This window comes from Adiantum capillus-veneris, chromosome 11 (assembly GCF_014529385.1).
Source record: "Adiantum capillus-veneris isolate H3 chromosome 11, ASM1452938v2, whole genome shotgun sequence".
Taxonomy (NCBI): Eukaryota; Viridiplantae; Streptophyta; class Polypodiopsida; order Polypodiales; family Pteridaceae; genus Adiantum; species Adiantum capillus-veneris.
The window spans coordinates 66,589,816-66,598,645 of record NC_140941.1 but is presented as its reverse complement, the minus strand read 5'-3'; positions in this window follow the sequence as shown (position 1 = coordinate 66,598,645).

Here is an 8,830-nt window from a genome sequence, read left to right as displayed (position 1 = left end):
CAATAGAGAGTGTATAACTTAGTGTGCAATGAAAAGATTGATAGCCGTAGAGTGATGGACGTATATACAATGCTCGGGAGAAAAAACCTCCTAAAGAGGGAAAAAATGCCCCGGCGGTCCTAGTCTGTTCACACACATCACTACCACATGTATATGGTAACAAAACGCATTGTATCTTACACTTTGAAATATTGAAAGAGACACGTCAACACCTGCGGCTTCATATAGTGATATTTGATTCTTAAAATCTACACCAACTCTCATTCTAGAATGTTGGGACTCTACAAGATTGGTTGTGGGCACAAACATGCCAGAGGCATCCTAAGACACAAACCAAGACAAATAATGAGAAGCTCTTACATCCCACCATGCCAACCATGTTTGCAAAGAAAATTGCCTTGAATTTCATGTCTAGCTTGCCAAAATTCCTTAATCTCATTCTTGCAATTCTTGACTGCCACACATTTGACGGTTTGTGTTGCCACTTAAGACACAAAATATTATGATCCTCTTGGAATGATGGATGAATGCATCTACACGTATGACATACCATGCTTTGTTTCCAGGGAAAAGAACAAATCCTTTCTTTTTCTTCAACTTTATTTTTAGCACCTCTAAACAGCCTACACCGCAATCCAATTTGCATTAGCTTCATCAACCATATATCCACAAAATTGGGGCTTTTGAAAATTGTTAGATTCAACCACAAAATTCAGCATCCTCCAAAACTCCATCTGAGCATGTTTATTCTCATCCTTAAACTCACAAGTGGCAATGTAAAGCAATGACCGCATGAAAGGGTCATATACATGATCAAACATGGAAGGCCAACCATGAACCCTATGAACATGGTCAAAATGAACCCACATGTCATGTAGGTTTCCTCTCGGCCTCATTCGGTTAACCAAATCAATTCCACTTCTAGGACCTATAGTTGACATTTCAAAAACATGGGGCTGAAGCTTTTCATCTAGCTGCCCTGGAAACAAGATGATATGCACAAATGGATACCTACAGCAATTCTTAAGCTCAAATATGACGCTGTCCAAACACCTGCTTGTCCTCTTTTTATCTGACAATGGAGTCACAAGCTCCAACATTTCAATGAACTTGCCCCCCTCAATCGATATAGTTTTTTGGGACTCCTTATTTATTAGCATCTTCATCACAAAATCTTGTGCCATAGCCATTTCCAATTTCTTAGGAGTGCATAACAGGTTCATTTTGGCATGCAATTCAATTTTATTGTCTATCTTCTATCCACTACTCTCTATTGATGCTCTCTTCATAAGGATGGTTGTGGTTGCCCAAATGAATCACACATCTTGTTGTGTTCATGCGATCCCGTGGGATACAATAGTAGATTGTAGCATAGAATTGTTTCACAATTTCAAGCATCTGTGAGCAATGCTTACATGCAATATTACCATATTTTGTCTTTACTAGACCAGCAAGACAATGTTTCCTTAGCCTTCCACTCCATTGTTTCTCATTAGGCATTTGCAAAAGTAAATGGTAAGAGAAATCAATGTGAAGGCACTATAAATGACTTGCGCATCGGCTCATTCACACAACCCCATCAAAAAAATCTGAGTTCCAAGTGACATTTTCTATCTAAGTGTGTCCATCAAACCTATGTTCCATTCCTTGCATTGAAGAAGTGACACATGTTCAAAAACTATATAGCCATCATAGACCTTGGGCAACTCTGTCACATGATGGACTTCATTGTAGCTAGACAATGTGGCATGCAAAAACTAATATTTAATGGAAACTATATATGATCTTTGAGAGTACACTTGAAATTTTTAAAATCCCTATTGATGTGTGGCTATCAAGGTCAATAAATAACTTATAGAATTGATGTTTATCAGCATAGAGGAGAAACCCGATGTCAGTAGTGGATAGCTCAGTTGGCTTAACTACAAAGGCTTAAGTCAGATAGGAATACCCAATAGATCAAAATACTCCTTAAAAAAGTGTAACTTCACTTCAACTTGTCGTTTGTCTGTAGCAATCACTAGCCTCTACCTTGATTGAGGGCCAAATATAATGATACTTCCAGCCATCTATAGAACTTAGATGGAAACCTTGAGTGAGCTAGACTTAGACAAAGGATGGCAACCGCAAGTTCTATGTCTGAATTAAAAAATGTGACCAAGTTGAAAAACAACACCAAAAACGATAGAAATTTATTTCCCCATAACGTCCTTTAACAATTAAATATTATTACTATGCACTCATTAATATGCATTGAGTGGGGGTTGGGAAATGTGAAAAGATATAATTATTTTCAAAGGTGTTAAAATTCTCAGCTACAAACATTTAGAGCAATGAGGGCACACTAGGCTGCCTTATATGAGCACTAAGGTCTACCTCTACAGAGGGCTAAGGGCTCAAGAGAGGGCTAAGGTATGAAGAGAGAGACATGTTGAGCGAGCGTGGCATTGTGCCTCTCTTTGAGTAATGGCACCGAAGAGGAAGGAGCTGAGATCAAGAGCATGCTCCAGGTAGTTGTTTGTTAATAGTTGTTTGGGGAAGGGCACATCAGTGTGGCCTCCCACAAGGTAGCAGCTGTGTTTGTTTTCTTAATACTTCCTAATCAAATTTCATTCAATAGGCATATATTCAATAGGCATATATTCAATAGGACAATTCATTTTGTAGGCATTGATTTCTAGCAGGGAATTGATTCAGTAGGCATTAATTTTGGTTTAGGGTTTTTTGGGGCACTCTATGGCATGGCCAATAGCCTACCCTCGACCTCACAACTAGGAGGCTGATAGGAGGTGGGATGTGCAAGCAGGAGGCTCATAGGAGGTGGGATGTGCAAGGTTTGTCATTCATAATGGAAATAGGTTTTGAGGTTCTTTCTCTTCCTCTATGTTGGACCCCTTATTTTTAGGATTTTTGGAGGGCATCCCGTAAGCCCTCTGAGTGGAAAAGATGCATGTGGAACTCTTGGTTGGCTGAGGGGGATGCTTATCTATGATAGATGGTAGGCTCTTGCATGGTTATCTACTAGCACATTCTAGGTCAAGAACTATGGGTTGTCATCAATTGAGGTTTCATTACAAACAAATGGTTCTTTTTTATACTCTACTGGAGCTAGTCTTACACTCGATTTTGATTGCTGGGGTGTATGCAAAAGCGGTGTGTGCCTTCTAGCTTGGTGGCATTCCTTGTTTCCTCCTTCGGTGGTTTGTGGCTGTTTTTAGGTTAATATCTCTCCACCTTTATGTATGTTTTGATGATTACATCATGATTTTGCTAGTTTGTGGGATGGCTGGGAGTCTTTCAAAACTGATGGCAAGATGTTGCTAAGTCCAAATTCTTAATCTCTCTCTCTCTCTCTCTCTCTCTCTCTCTCTCTCTCTCTCTCTCTCTCTCTCCTCTCTCTCTCTCTCTCTCTCTCTCTCTCTCTCTCTCTCTCTCTCTCTATTCCCCCCCCCTCTCTCTCTTTATATATATATATATATATATATAACCCTTAAAAGGGGTTGTAGTTGAACAGCACGCGCGCAGAGGAAAGTATACAAGTAGAGATAGTGCCTCCACATGTTGTTCGGCTACATGCCCTATATACATAGATATATATATACATAGAGAGAGAGAGAGAGGTATCTTGATTCAAGTGATCCCCATAATTTACACTACCAATATCAAAGCTTGGATAGTAGTGGTAATTGCCCCAATGTCAATTTCGTTCAGTAGGGCTTGTTTTAATTGCATTAATTGTCAACTAAGCTAGGTAAATTTCAGCAAACATAATTGCAATCTCGGGAAGGGCATGTCAACATGACAGCTTCCAAGAAATAAATTTGCATCTCAGAGAGGGCACGCCAACATGCCCTCCTCGGAGCAATAAATTCACGATTGGAAATTCCAATCTCAGGGAGAGCACGACGACGTGCCCTCATCCAATGATGAAATATGGGAAGAAGAATATTAAATTTTTTGAGAGGACACATGGATCTGCATGATAATGACTTGAATTTCTCTTTCCCTATTTCATCCTTAAGTGAGGGCATGCAACGTGCCCTCCCTGAGATTGAAATTATTCATCAATGTTAATTAATTATTTTAATTTTTTTGGCATGATAGTCATTTGATTGCTTCTAGTGTTGTAATCTAAAGATTGCTTTGTGGTGTTTGCAGTCATATGAATCCATATTGTTCATCTAAGCAAATGAAGCGACTGAGAGTCTCAAAAAGGAAGGATGTTCCAATAAGTAGTAAAATTTTGGATGAAGTTAGTAATGTGGTGGAGACAAGTTTTCAAGATACAAATAATCTGGCTAAAGATGAAAAAAGTTAAGCTAACGTGGAAGGTGTCACTCAATGTGATGATTTTGTTCTAGCTGAGGAACAAGCCCTTGCAATTGTGCCTTTTGTGGTAAGGTCTAAGGTTGGTAAAGATGATAATAAAGAGGTAGATATCTACCTGAACAAAGGAGAAGATATTTTTAATGAAATACAATTGTTTATCTGTCATGAGTGTTCTTCTATTTCTCTTTGCAGATTGAAGCCTCACGCAAAAGCTAGAGGACTCATAAATGAAGTGGGTGGTTTAAAGGATGCTTTTGGCAAGAAGGGTTATGTGGCTAAAAAAGGTGCTTTTATTGTTTCTTTATGAACTCCTTCACGCCAAGAGTGCTTCACCTTAGAAGAAATTATTTCTAAATGGGATCCTATTTGGAGGGAAGTCATTGCGGAATTTGAGGAGGAGGTGAAAGCATATCCACACCTTGCAATTCTTTCAAATTGAATGTTTTTCATCTGGATGGCAATCACAGACTCATGGCTTGGACATCATCAATAAGGGAGCGCTTTCTCATTCAAAGGAAAAGCATGAAAGAGTCTTGTGCACACTGATAGATCCATGGAAGGTTTTGGAAATTGCTTTGTCGTCGACTTTACAAAGGATGAACTAGTAAGTGAGCCTTTGGAAATTTTTATGTTAATAAATTTGTCATTTAGTTTACTTAGTGAAATGAAATCTTTGTTATTTATTTTTTGTTGTTTATATAGTCTCAATACACATGCTTTTGTCCCAACTTCATTGAGAGATGAGATGGTGAAGTGCATTAGCATATGTGAAACGGATCATCAATCATACTTATTGGAGCTTCTTGATAAGGATCAAAAGGTAATCTCTCAAACTAGAAAGAAGACTTCAAAGGGGGTTGAGCCTTGGTTTCTCTTGAACCATAGGTACCTTGAAAGCTGGTGTACAATGTAAAGCCTTCTCTATTTTCAATGTTGTTCCTTGTAACCAATGTTTTCTCTAGAACATAAGAGTTTTCTTTTTTTAAGGCTCAAAGGACATTAGCATTTAACAAAAAGATTGATCAATTACGTCACATTGTGAGTGAAGACAAACTTGGAAGAATAGAATTGAAGGAAAACGATGAGTTGGGTCATCGTTGTGTTGACAAGATAGGCAAGGTATGCCACTAGTGATGGGGCTTGGTTTCCACATGTCATAGTTGATGTGTATGTGAATTGTTTGTGTATTGTAGATTCTTAATGTGGTTGTTCCTTGACATGGAGATGTATGGAGAGACAAGGTGCTTGCTCTTCATTGGGATGGAGAGAGCTTTGCAACTCTTGAAAAACTGAATCTCATAGCCTTATTTGATGCTTGAATTGATACCAAGATTCTTTAATTATCACTCCTGGAAGAAAACAAAGCAACAAATCTTTGTATCATTTGCAATTTTGAGACCATCACTACGGGCAATATGTGAAATGTTTTTCAAAGCTATGTTACGCTATCTCTAGTGGTTTTTGTGTCCAATGTGTCTTTTTTCTCTTTTGTAGTTATTCGCAGAGAGCAATTGTTGGACAAAGTAATTAAAAAAGCAAAGGTGGTGCTAAAAAAAATTGTAGATATTCCTAGATGGTTGGTTCTCCCTCTAGCATTTACATTTTCTAATTATTACATGAGAATTAAATTGGAGAAGGGAAAGCTGATGTTTCCTTTGGAGTCTTAAAGAGAGACTAGGGGGAAATGCATAGCCAGCAGGGCTTTAATTAGTTTTCATATTTTTATGTCGTTATAAAACATTTTGGGCTTTATGAAATGTGTCTCTGAATCAAGTCAAATACAGGTATTTAATGGAATTAAAGAGTCAAGGAGGTATACCTTTCGTACCTATTTTGGCTTGTAATTGGACAGATGTCTCTGACGTTGCATCTTGTATATGTGTCCCATTGAGATGCAAGGGCTAAATCCATGGGATATTGATACTTGCCCATGGTGGGTTTATTTGGAGTAAGGTCATGTCTTGGAGAGGGAGAAATTACCTATATGCAACTCATGGGAAAGTTGTGACTCAAACAAGAGACAAGGAATGTGTGGTCAAGAAGGAAGAGAATCCACAACACAAAGGAAGAGATAAGTCTCAAGGTAAAATCCTCAATCATTCATTTGCTATATGCTGTGTGGGTAGTGCACTAGTTATTTGGTGTAGGTTTGTTATTCCTTATTTGGTCATAATGTATTTGTGCAACCAGTCCTCCTAGAGGTGGCATGGATGGTCTTCAAGAGGCAAGTGAGAAGTCAAATGATCTGAAAAATTCGACTCCTAATTTGGGGTATGTTTGAAATGCTTGCTAAAATGAAAAAGTGTGTGATGTTTGTACACAAAGTTATTGGAATTTTCATTGATAGGAGATTCACATGTGTTTAGAACACGAAAGATAGTTTCATTTTTGTATGTACCATTGGTGAGAGAGCATGTTTTCGGAGGTGTGCATTGGATACAAGACATAAGTAAGTGGTTTGGGATATGGGATGCATTACACTTGCTACATGATGCCTCGATAAACTCCCAAGTGACTGAAGCTTTTCTACAATGTGAATGCATTATGGCTTGCGAGGAATCTGGTGGGTCACGCTTTATACATTACACCACCCAGATTTCCCCCAACTACAACACCATGTGCTTTGCTGAAAGAAGAAATTCCACTCACACTTACATAATTGAGCCTATCCCCTTGTCAGCAATATGCACTATCACAGCCACTCGTCTTAGTTTTCACTACCTTCAATGTGAGATAGGGCATTGGGGCAATGGAGAGGAGTCAAATCCATTGTGAACGTTATGCTCACTGCAAGTCCAAGAGTTTGAGTACCACACACTACTAGAGTGCTTAGCTTTTGGTCACATCCAAACATGCTTCCCTCACATTTTTAGTCATGACTAAGATCTACACACGTTTCTGTCCAAGTCACAGTGTGGGCCCTCCATTGCAAGTCTCATCACCACAATTTAGGAGCATCAAGAGTCACTCATTAGCCGCACACATACTAAATCACATGTAACTTTTTGTCCCATAGGTCTTATTTGACTCCGTGGACGATAATAAAATCTCTCTCTAGCTCTCAAGCATATGAAGGGATATATATGTATGTTGTGTTTGTGTGTGTGTAGACACACACACATATATATATATACTTACATACATACAAACATATATATATATATATATGTATGTATGTATGTATGTATATATATATATATATACCCACCCACCCTCTCTCTCAAGCACATGTGGAGGTGGGAGTGTGTGTGTGTGTGTGTGTATTTATATATATTTATATATATAGATATATATATATATATATGGAGAGAGAGAGAGAGAGAGAGAGAGAGAGAGATAGAGAGGAAGAAGAAGAAGAAGAAGAGATAGATAGAGAAGAATGGGAGAGTGAGATAGAAAAAGATATAAATGTATTCCTCTCTCTCTCTCTCTCTCTCTCTCTCTATATATATATATATATATATGGAGAGAGAGAGAGAGAGAGAGAGGAAGAGGAAGAGAGAGAGACATTTAGAAGAGAGAGAGAGAGAGAGTAAGAAGAAGAAGAAGAGATAGATATAGAGAAGGGGGGAGTGAGATAGAAAAAGATATAAATGTCTCTCTCTCTCTCTCTTCCTCTTTCTATCTCTATCTGTCTGTATCTCTCTCTCTCTCTCTCTCTCTCTCTATATATATATATATATATATATATATATTCCTTCCTCCCTCTCCTTCTCTCTTTATTCTCTCTCTATATATGTATGTACCTCCCTTCTCTCCTTATCTCTCCTCTCTCTCTCTCTCTCTCAAGCACATGTGGAGGTAGGTGCTAAGTGTTAAAGAATATGCCCGTTGTGCTATGGGTGGCTGGACACTGACTATACTATGTTGTAAATATACTTTGGATAATAGTTCAAAGAGAAGAAGAGAGAGAGCAGCACGTTGAATGGCTGCTGCAGGGTAATGATTGTGTGTGTGTGTGTGTGTGTGTGTGTCTCGATGTGTGTTGGTGTGTGTGTGTGTAGTCCTTTTTCCTACCTTCTCCATCACCTGTGCACACTACAAAGTGGTATCAGAGCTCAGTTTAAGAAGCTACAATCAATACAGATTTCATCAGCTCTGGAAAACAACCAAAAAGAGAGGTTTTTTGGTCATAACTCCCTCACCCGAACTCGAAATACAGTGATCCAGGAGTCTATCTTTATGTTTTTGGGCATTCCGAACGCATTGGCATACTTAGATTTTCCAAAATATGCAGCAAACAGTCAGGTCACACAGGCATAAGAGATTTCCTGTTTTGCACTCGACAGTAGATTTACAGGTTACAGGTGAAGAATTCAGCATTTACATAGGTTTTGGAGAGCAACATAGAGCTTATGCATCATGATATTTTGTTATCTAAGATTACGTTTGGTTGTTGTGGGTCCGTTATGGATAGCTGTCTATGTAAGAAAGGTTGTGGAAAGAAGTTGAGGCGGTTATATTATCAGATTGAGTACTTTGTGGTTATGTATGGATATGT